Below are 13,842 nucleotides of genomic sequence, written 5' to 3' on the forward strand. Positions count from 1 at the left end.
GTACCAAACTATTTATCAATTTATCTGTTGACAAATAACTTCTTTCTTTTGGGGAGGGGTATTGGGGATTGAGCTCAGGGTGCTTTACCACTGAGATACATCCCCAGCACCCTCCACCCCTTTTTAATTATACATGGACACAATATCTTTATTTTATTTTTATGTGGTGCTGAGAATCGAACCCAGGGCCTCACATGTGCAAGGCAAGTGCTCTGCCACTGAGCCACAACCCCAGCCCTCCTAGCCTTTTTTGAGACAGGATCTCACTAAGTTATTTAGGGACTCGCTAATTTGCTGAGGCAAGTTGGCCTCCAACTTACAATGCTCCTCTCAGACTCCTAAATCACTGGGATTACAAGCATGCACCACCATGCTCAGCTCAAGCAACACTTTTCTTATTTGATAATTTTAGACTAAATTCAACAATGTGAATTATGTGATAAATGAGAGCAGAGGAAGAAATCTATTTACATTTTCATATTGATTCAAAAATTATCTACTGGATATATTCTGGTTCTGTTTAGATCTTATGAATCTTTCAACTTTTTTAAAAAGATTTTTGTGGAAAGGAATAATTCTGAGTCATAAATTAAGTTTTTCAGCCAGCAGGGCTAGGAAAAAAATATCTGCTGGGATGTGTATGTATGTCTAATCTAGGTACTGGTGAGCAAGACAAAAGAGACCACTGCTCTGATGGAGTCACCACAAAGGAGGGAGAGTCATATAAAAAGGTGAAGAAGATAATATCAAATAGTGGGAGGTGCTAAGAGGGAAATTAAAGAACATGATGCAATAGTGCATGACTTGAAGGGCAATATCTGAAAGGTTTCTCTAGAAAAGCAATATACTGATCCAGAGCAATTCAACTTTCTTAAAAATATTTTTTAGTTGTAGATGAACATAATACCTTTATCTTGTTGATTTAGTTGTATGCGGTGCTGGGAAATGAACCCAGGGCCTCACACATGCTAGGCAAACACTCTACCACTGAGCCACAATCCCAGCCCCAGTAATTCATCTTTTACTTAGAATCATTTATCACATGCCACCCAGAACAGTGAAAGGATTTTTAAAAATTCTTACAGAGAATTATATCTAGCCATGACCAGGACAGGTACCTGGGGATCTTCTCAGGAATGTTATGGAGTTATCAGAGATCAGCAGCCTCAGAGACCCTTCTCTTGACCTCTTGGTATTATGACTGACACAATGCACATGCATAAGGCATATGATATTCATATTCTTGTAGACAAAGCTAAGATTTCCTAGAGGCAGTTTAAAATCTATTTAATCAAAAAGATTAAAGAAGAAATAACACTTGAATAAGGATTTCAAAAATATTTTGAAAGTGTAACACTTTTCCTGGTTCATTTTTAAGACTGGTGACTCTTCAAAGAAAATGGCAAGTATTACTCAAAATCCAGACAGATTAGCCATAAAACTTTTTTGACAATTTACACCCGTCCCAATGGATAAACCTTTTGCTACCGTCTTTGGACTATTCTACCAGCCATCTCTATGTTATTTGAATCTAGATACAATAATAACTTCTGTTCTGGAGATAGGTTACGAGAATACAGCTCAAATTCAGATTAGTTCAGTGAAACTGGCTGACTTCCTTCTTCGTGTGCTTGGTCTTCACACTGTGGCACCATCAACTACCCAGGTGTTCTGGTTATAAACTTAGGAATCACCTGAGGAAGCTTCTCCCCTCTCCTTTCCTCCTCTATTTGACCTGTTACCTAGTTCAAAGAATCTCCCCCACCCCAATACATATCTGAAATCCTTCTTTCTGCTTCAATGCCACTAACCTAACTCAAGATGTTTACCTAGCTGAACTTTTATAATAAACTATCTGGTCTCCCAATATATGTAGCTCTCCCTCTTCCAATTTATTCTACAGCCCAAATAATCTTTTTTTTTTGGGGGGGGGGTACTGGAGAGGGAATCCGGGGGTGCTTAACCACTGAGCCACATCCCCAGCCCTTTTCAATTTTTTTTTTTTAGAGACAGGGCCTCACTGACTTACTTAGGGCCTTGCTGAATTGCTGAGGCTGGCTTTGAACTTGAGATCCTCCTGCCTGAGCCTCTTGAGCTGCTGGGATTACAGGACTATGCCACCATTCCTGGCCCAAATAATCTTTTAAAACAAAATTCTGGGGGGCTGGAGATGTGGCTCAAGCAGTAGCGCGCCCGCCTGGCATGTGTGCGGCCCGGGTTCGATCCTCAGCACCACATACCAACAAAGATGTTGTATCCGCCGAGAACTAAAAAATAAATATTAAAAATTCTCTCTCTCTCTCTCTCTCTCTCTCTCTCTCTCTCTCTCCTCTCTCTTTAAAAAATAAATAAATAAATAAAACAAAATTCTGATCACATTTCTTGCCTAGTTCTGCTTTTATTAAAAACACTTCAAATGCCTCTATTGCTTTTAAAATCAGAACTATGATCAGAAGAGTGAAAATATGGATGAAACAGGATTGTCCAAGTGCTGACTAAAGCTGGAGGATGAGGACGCTGAGCTCATACTGTTCTCCCTTTCGTGTCCTTCCCAATGCCTGGCTAACACTCCTCAGAGATGAGAGCAGCTTGCCCTAAGATATCCCTGCCCCAGGAAGTTCATATCAAGGCCTTTTGTCAAATGCCCTCACTGACTTGATCTTCTTTTCCTGTACGATGTCATTTCAGTCTGTGATGAAGCATTTTGAGTGTGACTGTCAGCTTCCTAAGAGTAGAGTCCCTGTTTTTGCTCATCAGTACTCCTCCTTCCAGGCACTCAGCCTAGGACCTGGCAGGGAGCCAGTGCTTTAAAAATAGCTGTTGAAGGATCTATTGCTATCTTAAAGACTTCCAAGGGAACTACTTTCAATTTTTTATAACAAAACAAAGTCCAATTTTTTAAAAAACTACTTGCCATCTTGGTCTTAGTTTCTCTCAAATTGCTACAGAGAAATCATTCTTACTCCCTTTGGAGAGCCTTTCCTCTGATTTATGGGAGTCTCCAGCATTCCTGTGATGGCAGTATTATGATTACCCCAACCAAAACAACCATATAAATCCACATCCTGGTCTCCTTTCACTCTTTTTTATAGTTGCTCCTTTCTCCCTCATCCAAAGCAACATCAAAGGACCGAAAGAAAGGGATAAATTCCCTGCCAGGCCCCAGGAATTTCCAACAGCTCCTGCTCCTGATGACTGGCAAGCAGATCTCTGTTAGAGATGCTTCAGCAGAGGTTCCTGGACTTTGCTCTGCTTCTCCTGTGATCATCATGAACACTCCTTCTACAGCTCGGTCCAGGCACCAACATCACGCAGCTTAATTTGTATCATGTAGTAAATGGATATTAAGGGGCTTATCTTTTGTTCAGAACTTCTGGGTGAAAAAAAAAACAGAAAAGACCAGAAATTAAATAATTTTGGTTATTTTCTCATGTTTAATATTCAGTGTAAAAATTATCTAAAGAGGGATATCTCGCACATTAATTTCAATACTTAGAGCAACAGTGCAATTAAGAGCCTGAGAAAGGGCTGGGGATGTGGCTCAAGCTGTAGCATGCTTGCCTGGCATGTGTGCGGCCCAGGTTCGATCCTCAGCATCACAAACAAAGATGTTGTGTCCGCCGAAAACTAAAAAATAAATATTAAAAAAAATTCTCTCTCTTAAAAAAAAAAAAAAAGAGCCTGAGAAATAAACAGTCATTCAGGAGACTAAGTTTATTAAAATACCTTCTAAACCAAAAAACAGCATGAAGCATCTGGTACAGGATACACCAATGAATTCAGACATAATTAAACTAAAATTATAACTGATGAAAGGATTAAAATATTAACTTTTATCAAATCTATGATGTTAAATAATTTTATAGTAAAAAAATGTGCACATCAAATGCCTCATTATGTGAAAACATTCCATGCTAACCACAAAGCTCTCTCATCAGTTACTTAACACTAGTCAGTGAGGACCTTCATTAGAAATAATCTAACACTACCTATGAATCAAAAAGAAAGTTCCACAACATAGACTTCTGACTATTAAATGGTATTTTGTCATATAAACTTGAATTAAGAAGACTATTTATTTTTTTAAGAAGACTCTATTTAAAGAGAAAAAAGATTATATTTTTAAACAAACAAAAAAAAAATGGCCTCTAACAGCAGTGCAGAGTAAACACACCTTCAAAATTTCATTTCAAACATTTTGAGCAACCATTCCTCAAAAATTTTAATTTCTAAATTAAAAGTTGAATGTGAGCAATGAAAAAGATTTTTGTTTTTGTTTTTGTTTTTTGTTTTTTTTTTTGATAGAGGGGAGACAGGGTCTTGCTAAATTGCCCAGGCTGTCTGAACCTGTGACTGTGATCCTTCCACCTCAGCTTTCCTGAGTAGCTGGGATTGATTCTAGACAAGCATGTGCCATCATGTCTGGCTCCTCATACATTTTTTAGAAACTATTTTTTTGCCAAGCTCAATAAAAAGATTCAACACATCTAGTAAGGAGAGTTCTTAAGACTGTCTTACCATTTGCTAGTTAAAAAACCAAAGCTAAAGGGTAGGCCTTCTGAAACCCTGATCCCTCTACTTATAGGCAAGGCTGCATTTCGATTTCAGATACAGCCTATCTTTAGGAAAAGACTTGAAAGTCTATGTAATGTTTAATTGCTTACTGTTGCTGGTTTCAGGCATTTGCCCTTATGGCCAATTCCTCCTGTTCTTGGTAGTCTTATCTGGTGTTTATCAGAGGTTGAGCTAGCTGCTTACATATGCCAAACAACTAATTAAGTAAATCTCTTTCATGTTATTCTCTTTCAGAAGCATGGATTTTTATCTAACAGTTACTAAGAGACTTTTATTTGGAAATTTGTATTGCCAATTAACATTATGTGGGGCTCCTGGGCATCACTGGCCAAATGCTTAAAAATAAGCCACTCAGCATATGTATACCAGCCCCAGGTACCAGGGCCCTTTGGGAGGCTATTCATATCTATTGTTCCCCAAAACTAACTTTCTTCAGTCTAGAACTCAATGTCATGTCATTCTACAATTTATCGGCCAATTTCTTAAAATATCTATAGAATTCTTAATCAGTTTTAATCAATTTTCTATTTCTTGTGTAGCATACTGTTTACAGGTGGAATTAGATGACAGTTTCTAGGCCTTCTGTACTCCCATTTGCCTGTATGAATAATTCTTTGGTAAATCTGGTCTAACTCCAGCTGTCTTCAGGATTACTGCCAGTCTACAGCACAGAACTGATTCTACAGAATGTCTGAGATCTTCCTATGCACAACCAAGGCAATTATTATCAAGAAGCTCCTAGGTATCATCCATTGTATAAAAGAACCACAGGAAGGGCCCCAAAATTCAACCTACAGCAGGAGTTGTGAGATGCAGAGAAACAGCTGCATCAGTAATCAGCTAATCAGTCTGATCACATCAGCAGGTGCAGGCAGGTCTTTCCTGTCATGGTCACTGTGTCACCAACAAAGAGGCGACCCACCAAGCTCTATAAATCCTGGACTTAACTACATAGCAACATATTCGCTCAAATTAGATTGAGAAAAAAGGCTAATCACTTATATGTTGTTTTTCAAATATACATGAAATAACATTAGTCTACACCATCTTTTTTTTCTTCTTTTTTTTTTTTTGGGGGGGGGCGGTATTTTTGTTTTTCAGTACTTGGACTGAAGTACTTGGATTACCACTGAGCTATATCCCCAGCCCTTTAATTTTTTTATTCTGAAGCAGGAACTTGATAAATTGTCTAGGCTGGCCTTGGCCTTTCAAACCTCCTGCCTCAGCCTCCCAAGTAGCTAGGCCCACATCACCATTCCCAGTACGTCATTGCTAAATAAATAAAACACAACAACCCACAAGACTATATATGTATGATACACTAAGGATCAAAAGCAAGGAAAGAGAATGACAAAAGTATGAATGATGCAAGTTTTCTGGATTTTTTTTTTTTAAAGAGAGAGTGAGAGAGGAGAGAGAGAGAGAGAGAGAATTTTTAATATTTATTTTTTTTAGTTCTCGGCGGACACAACATCTTTGTTGGTATGTGGTGCTGAGGATCGAACCTGGGTCGCACACATGCCAGACGAGCGCGCTACCGCTTGAGCCACATCCCCAGCCCAAGTTTTCTGGATTTGATTGTGTTGTTTGTTTCTCTCAAAACTATTTAAAGGTTTTTGCTCTGACCATATACTTATGTAAAGAAGATGAATTTGGATTTTGCACAAAAGACTGATTATTAAGCAACATATTTTCAAATTCATAACTCACTCTGATTAGGCAGTGCATAAACAATCCTAGGAATGGATGATTAGACAAAAGTGTGATGTATTTATTTGCTTTTCTTCCTTCACTGAAACCCAGTTGTCCACTGGTTTTATGGATGTGTCTTACACCAATGGAAAATTTGATGCCAGGCTCAGCAATCCTGACTCAAAAAACAAGAAAGAAAAATTTTAAAAAGGCTAAAGGGCTGGGGATGTATCTCAGTGGCAGAGTGCCTGACTAGTGTGAAAGGCCCTAGGTTTAATCCCTAGTACCTCAAAAACCAACCAACTGAAAAACTGTTTTTTTGGTGGCTGTTTTCATTAGCTATTACCACATAAGAAACCTGAAATGATGGACTATTGCTAGCCCTTTATTTTCAAGTTAATAAATTTTTCTAATGCCTTTGTATATTATTTACTGTAGAATCATAAAGTACAATGTGACCATTAATACAAAGATGAATCTAAGGTAAAACATGACTGTGAAAAATAATCATCTGAACACATATATCATGCCTAATTAATCAGGATACTAAAAATATCCCTTGATATGAAACTAAGATTTAAGAAATTTAATAATGAGGAAAATTAAGTATACATCATTTAGTGAGAATTCAGAACCAAAGTGGAAGATCTGTGCACTTATTCACTTAAGATAACCAGATATGAAATTCACAAGTAGCCTCACTTGTCAGACGGAGGCCCTGGGGGAAATCAGTTCCATCACATCACTCCAGACTGTTTCTTCTTTGGGTCTTCTTTGCCAGTGTAGAGCTACACCTAATGTTGTATATTACTTTCATCTCCCCACCCTCACTCTCAATTTTTGTTTTGCTGAGAATACAGAAGCAATCCACAGAGAATACCCACCATTTTTCATCTCTATCTACATACATCCCTGTACAACTTACCTCTCTTCTGGTACCATGGAGGCACTATATGTGCTCCAAGAAAAAACTAACCCCTCAGTTTGCCAGGTGTTATGCCATACGCCTGTAATCCCAGTGGCTCAGGAGGCTGAAGCAGGAGGATCACAAGTTGGAGACCAGCCTCAGCAACTTACCAAGACCCTGTCTCAAAATAAAATATGAAAGGGCTGGGAATGTGGCTCAGTTAAGTGCCTCTGGGTTCAATCCCCAGTACAAAAAAAAAAAAAAACAAGTAAATAAATCACCCCTTTGTGCATGTGGATCTTCTTTCTATTCTACTAAGAGACATTGTTCCAAATTCCCCCCACCTCTTATCTGTATCATAATATTTTACCTATCGTATCAGATAATCTCCATCAGTACAAAATTGATGCAATTTCTCTCAAGAAAAAAAATAAAACTATCTCTTGACTCAACATCCTTTTCCATCTACTACCTCATTTCTGTTTGTTTTTTGCCTTTGAAATACTGGGGACAGAATCCAGGGCTTGTACATGCCAGGCAAGCACTGTACCACTACCAACCCCTCCTACCTGAAACTTTATTTTTTTTTTTTTGAGAAAGGCCAAGCCTGACCTCTAATTTGCAACCCTCCTGCCTCAGCCTCCTGAGTAGCTAGGATTATGTGCCACCTCGCCCAGGTCTGCTACTTGTTATAGCAAAGATTCTTCAATAAAGTTGACTATTACAGGCTGAGAATACTTAATAAAAAAATCCAAAATATGAAATGCTCCAAAACCCAAGATTTTTTGAGCACAACATAATGTCACGAATGGCACAAAAAAATCCATACATGACACGTAACAGCTTAAAGTCAAAATGGAGGTGCACTATTCTACTGGTCTTCCTTTCATTCATTTATTTAATTATTTTAAATTGGTGCTTTACAGATGTAAAGGTGGAATTCACTGTGGCATATTTATACATGCACATAGTGTAATTTTGTCAAAATCATTCTATATTTTCTCCCTGTCCTGTTGCTAGTTTCTTCTTGTACTCCACTGATCTTCCCTAGATCTTTATGATATCTGACCCCCACAAAACAAACACACACACACACACACACAACTTCTTGTCCCAAGTATTTCAGATAAGGGATACTCAGCCTGTATTATTGATTTGTATTCTTCTTTTCCCATTCTCTTCTAAATCCGCCTCAAACAGAATTATACCACCTTTCAAGGTCACCCATTTCTTTTTTTTTTTTTTTTAAAGAGAGAGTGAGAGAGGGGAGAGAGAGAGAGAGAGAGAGAGAGAGAGAGAGAGAGAGAGAGAGAGAGAGAGAGAATTTTTAATATTTATTTTTTAGTTCTCGGCGGACACAACATCTTTGTTGGTATGTGGTGCTGAGGATCGAACCCGGGTCGCACGCATGCCAGGCAAGCGCACTACCGCTTGAGCCACATCCCCAGCCCCTCACCCATTTCTTTCTTGTTGCTAAATCCAATAGTCTACTCTTATTCACACTTCTTGATCCATTGTCCAATCAACCCACCGACAGCACTTGCCACAGTGACATTAGCTCTGTTTTGAAACAATCTTTCCATGACTTCTAAAACACATATTCTTCTGGTCCTCTTCATCTCTTGCTCACTACTCTTTCCTTACTTCCTCAGTCTCTGTGCTGCAGGGTTTGGTCTTCAAATCATCTTGTCTTCTTTACATATAGTCACTCCCTTTGTGGCTTTTGTCAAGGCTGTGGTTCAAAACACCACTGGATAGGCTGACAACTTCCAAATTTATATCTCCAGTCTAGACTGTTCCCCTGAAAGCCAACTTCTGTGTCCAGCTGATCTCTGCATTGCAAATCTCTCCTTTCCATCCTTTTTCCAACTTAGAAAATGGTAGTTCCATTCTTCCAGTTATGATGGTCAAAGTTCAGTACCATCGACCTGATTCACATCTCATGGTCATTGGTCAAAGATTGCACCTTCAAATAGAACCCAAGTGGGACCACCTCACACCATCTTTGTAGCTACCACCCTATATCTAAGCCATCTTCAGCTTCTGGATTAAAGTAAAAGTTCCCTAAATGGTCTCCCTGCTCCCACCCTTCCCCTCTTTCCCACACAGCCATTCTCAACACAGAAGCAAGGGAAATCCTTTATAACTTCATCTCAGATTATGTCCCTCCTCTGCTAAAAAACTTTCAATGGCTCTCCATCTCATTCCAGGTCCAAGTCTTTACATTTTAAGGCCAAAGTCCTTACAGAGACCTCCACCAAATATCTTATAAAGCCTCTACTCCAGGGTTTGGCACCCAAAGTACTAGGCTGGGTCCTTCCTCCCACCAGGTTCCCTACCAGGCTGCAGTTAAGACTCAGACTCCCCTCCCCTCCTTCCTCTCCTCTCTATTTTATGTGGTACCAGGAACAGAACCCAAGGGTACCCAACTTTTTTTTTTTTTTTTTTTTTTTTTTTGGTATCTGTAGATGGATAGCTTGCCTTTATTTTGTTTGTTTATTTTTATGTGGTGCTGAGGACCGAACCTAGTGCCTCACATGCTAGGCAAGTGCTCTACCACTGAGCTATAGACTCAGCCCAGCCCCCCCTTTTAATATTTCTTTTTTAGTTGTAGTTGGACACAATACCTTTATTTCACTTATTTATCTATTTTTTTTTTTTTTGATATTTTATTTTTTAGTTTTAGGTGGACACAACATCTTTGTTTGTATGTGGTGCTGAGGATCGAACCCGGGCCGCACACATGCCAGGCAAGCGCGCTACCACTTGAGCCACATCCCCAGCCCTCACTTATTTTTTTATGTGGTGCTGAGGATCGACCCCAGGGTCTTGCACGCGTGAGGCGAGCGCTCTACTACTGAGCCACAACCCCAGCCCCTGCCCAGCCCTTTTTTGTTGTTGTTGTCGTCGTCGTGGTCATGGTCGTGTCATCCAGACTGGCCTCAAATATGCTATTCTCCTGACTCAGCCTCCCAGGGGCTGGTATTACAGGCAGGGACCACAGCATTGGTTCTGGTCTCAGACTCTTTATACCTTTGCATTCCCACATCCCTTCTTACGATTGTCACCGCATAGTCTCAAATATCACTTCAATGTTCAAGACAAAAAATAGTGCCAGTCACATCTGTTCTTCAGCAAACTTCTGCTTATATGTGCTAAAAAAGATCATAAAATTATAAACCAAACAGCATCCCTGATTGCAAAGAAAACTGGAAAAGTGGAAAGGGAGGTAAGGATGGGCATGGGGCCAGCCAAGCAACAACATCTGTCACACACTAAGTGAACCAGAATGGGGGACATCGATGTCCAACTTGATTCCCTAGGCAGGACTTGGTAATTGATTAGATATTAATTTTAGACTGAGTTGACCATCAAGTCGGTGATAACTAGCACTACTGGGTAAATTCTTATGTATTTTCTCTGGCTAAAACAAAATACAATTTTTTTAAATTGGTATTCTGTTGACAAACACCAACAAAGAAAAGATGCATTAAAAATGTTTGTTACCACTTTGTTGTGTCTTTGAAGTGCAATTTTTTTTTTATTTTTTACTATTTATTTTTTAGTTTTCGGCAGACACAACATCTTTGTTTGTATGTGGTGCTGAGGATCGAACCCAGGCCGCACGCATGCCAGGCAAGCACGCTACCGCTTGAGCCATATCCCCAGCCCTGAAGAGCAATTTTTTGACTACTGCCAAATGCTTTGAAGACAGTAACTTTTGTACCCAGTAGACAAGAAGCAACAAGGCAAACAAGAAGGTCTAACTGTTACTAAACATGTTATTGATTTCTTACTGCAAATAAATCTGCACTTGGTCATTTCTGAAATCATCAGAGATGACCCTAAACTTAACAAATCCCACTGACATACATAAAAATGTCTGACACTCTTTCTCTATCCTATCAATCACAGTTTATGTGGTTCCCTGATTAAATGAATAGAGTATTACATTTACTTCTTATTCTTTTTAAAAAATTTTAATTTGTTATATATGACAGAATGCATCACAATTCCTTTTATACACATAGAGCACAATTTTTCATATATATAGCTGTGAACAAAGTAGACTCACACCATTCGTGTCTTCATACATGTACTTAGGGTTTACTTCTTATTTTTATTTTTGTTTTGTTTCCAGTACTGAGGATTGAATCCAGAGGAAATCTACTACTAAGCTACATCCCCAGTCTTTTTTATTTTGAGACAGGACCTTGTTTAATGTCCCAGGCTGGCCTTGAACTTGAGATCCTCCTGTCTCAGCCTCTCCTGTTGCAGGGGTTTCAGGTCTGTGCCACCATACCTGGAATGCTTGGTTTCTGTCAGCAAGCACTGGGGAAGAGAGTGGCAAGCAGAGGACAACTTTGTTAAAATGGCTGGTAAGTGTCATATATTTTTTAAAATGTGTAACTTTGTGAAATGGGACAAAAATAAAGTAATTATTACTGGAGTCACTAATATTATCATCTTTCGTGATTTTTAACAATGTATCTACAACATGAGAGGGACATTTAAATAAATTCTTTCATCTGTATAGTGGACATGTAGCCATTAAATACATGTATGGGGTTGGGGTGCATCTCAGTGGTAGAGCGCTTGATTAGCATACATAGTCCTTGGGTTTGACCTCCAGCACTGCAAAAAATAAAGTTAAAAAATAAAAATGTTGGACTGGAGTTGTGGCTCAGTGGTAGTGCGCTCACCCAGCGAGCTTGAGGCCCTGGGTTGGATCCTCAGCACCACATAAAAACAAATAAAGGTATTGTGTCTAACCACAACAAATAAATAAATAAATAAATAAATAAATAAATAAATAAATAAATAAATAGAGATAAATAAATAGGAGTTGATTTTTAAAATATGTACAGAAACCAGGCAAGGAAAAAATGCTTATATGTGCTAAAAAAGATCATAAAATTATAAACCAAATCAATCACAATGTTGTAAAACTAAACACATTACTGATTAAAGAAAATAATTACTTTTATATGCTTTGGAGGACATTATTTCGAGGCTTATCGACATTTATCTTCACAAACAATTGTGGGTCTCCTGTGCATACAGCACCATGCAGTGCCAGAAACGATAAACTATGAGCAGAAGACATTTTAAACTCTGGTTTCCAGGCATGATGGCGCGGGTCTATAATACCAGCTACCTAAAAGGCTGAGGCAGGACGATCTCAAGTTCAAGGCCAGCCTGGGCAGCTGGAGACACAGCTCAGTGGGAATGCCTTTGGGTTAAGTCTCCAGAACCACACACACAAAAAAAAATAAAAATAAAAAATAAAAAAAGAACAAGAACTCTGGTAATTTATAACTTACTAGACTCAAAGGCTACTTTCCAAAGTTGCTATATAGTGAGTATAAATCATCCTCATAATGAAAGAAATACCACTAAAATGGTCAAAAGTGGGGCTGGGGATGTGGCTCAAGCGGTAGCGCGCTCGCCTGGCATGCGTGCGGCCTGGGTTCGATCCTCAGCACCACATACAAACAAAGATGTTGTATCTGCCGAAAAACTAAAATAAATAAATAAATAAATTCTCTCTCTCTCTCTCTCTCTCTCTCTCTCCCCCCCTCCTCTCTCTTTAAAAAAAAAATGGTCAAAAGTATTATTCTGCATCCAAAATTTACCGAAAATATCCATCTTTCTGATAAATTCAGCTTCTTCCCACAATACACAAGCACTGGTGCCAGGACTCGTGATCAACTACAGCAAACTAACAACAGAACAGCAGATGCTGCTGGAGTTGGTAGAGACTACGTTTCTATAATTATATGAGAGCCTCTCATTCCACCAGTTTACTGTTTTTTTTATGTATCTTTTTTAATTGTAGGCGGACAAAATACCTTTATTTTAATTATAGATTCTTATGTGGTGCTGAGGATCAAATCCAGTGCCTCACATGTGCTAGCAAGTGCTCTACCACTGAGCCACAACCTCAGCCCTAGGTTTTTTGTTTTAAATGCTGGTGCTATGAATCAGTCTTAGAAATATATTTTTATTCAAAATTTTTCCATTCTACTTGTTTAACTCCCTCTTGTGGATTTGTCAGATGAAATGAATGTCCTGTCTTTGCACAGATTATTTTACCAGAAATATCACAGTAGACAGATTTGTACACCCTTTTACTTCTTTCACTGAGGTAGAAGGATAAATCATGCCTAAGACTACTTCCAGACTGACAAATTTAAAGATTCTATAGCCTCAGGTCTTACCTACTGCCATAAGGCCCTTTAAATCTTTCCTTTTGGACTGGGGTTGTGGCTCAGCAATGGAGCGCTTGCCTAGCACATGCAAGGCCCTGGGTTGGATCCTCAGTACCACATACAAATAAAATAAATAAAGGTATTATGTCCAACTACAACTTTTGTTTTAACAAAAACTTAAAAAAATAAAAAATCTATCTTTTCTGTATTTTTGAATCACATACCACACTGAAGTCTATCTTTGTGCAACTGTGTGAAGCTGTTATACATTTTGTGTGTGTATGTGTATGTAGAATTGGGGATTGAGCCCAAAGGCACTCTATCACTAAGGTATACCTCCAGCCTTTTCAAATTTTTATTCTAAGACAGGGTCTCCCTAAATTGCTTGGGACCTCACTAAGTTGCTGAAACTGGTCTTGAACTTGGGATCCTCCTGCTTCAGCTTCCCAAATCACT

At 38.8% G+C, this 13,842-nt stretch overlaps 1 protein-coding gene across 1 annotated transcript in view; it reads right to left on the minus strand.

Annotated features, from left to right (window-relative positions):
• Positions 1-13,842, minus strand: part of LOC308650064 (diphosphoinositol polyphosphate phosphohydrolase 1) — a 106,120-nt gene that overhangs the window by 74,221 nt on the left and 18,057 nt on the right. The window lies entirely within an intron of this gene.

Source organism: Spermophilus citellus (genome assembly GCF_964194105.1).
Source record: "Spermophilus citellus genome assembly, chromosome: 5".
NCBI classification, from domain to species: domain Eukaryota; kingdom Metazoa; phylum Chordata; class Mammalia; order Rodentia; family Sciuridae; genus Spermophilus; species Spermophilus citellus.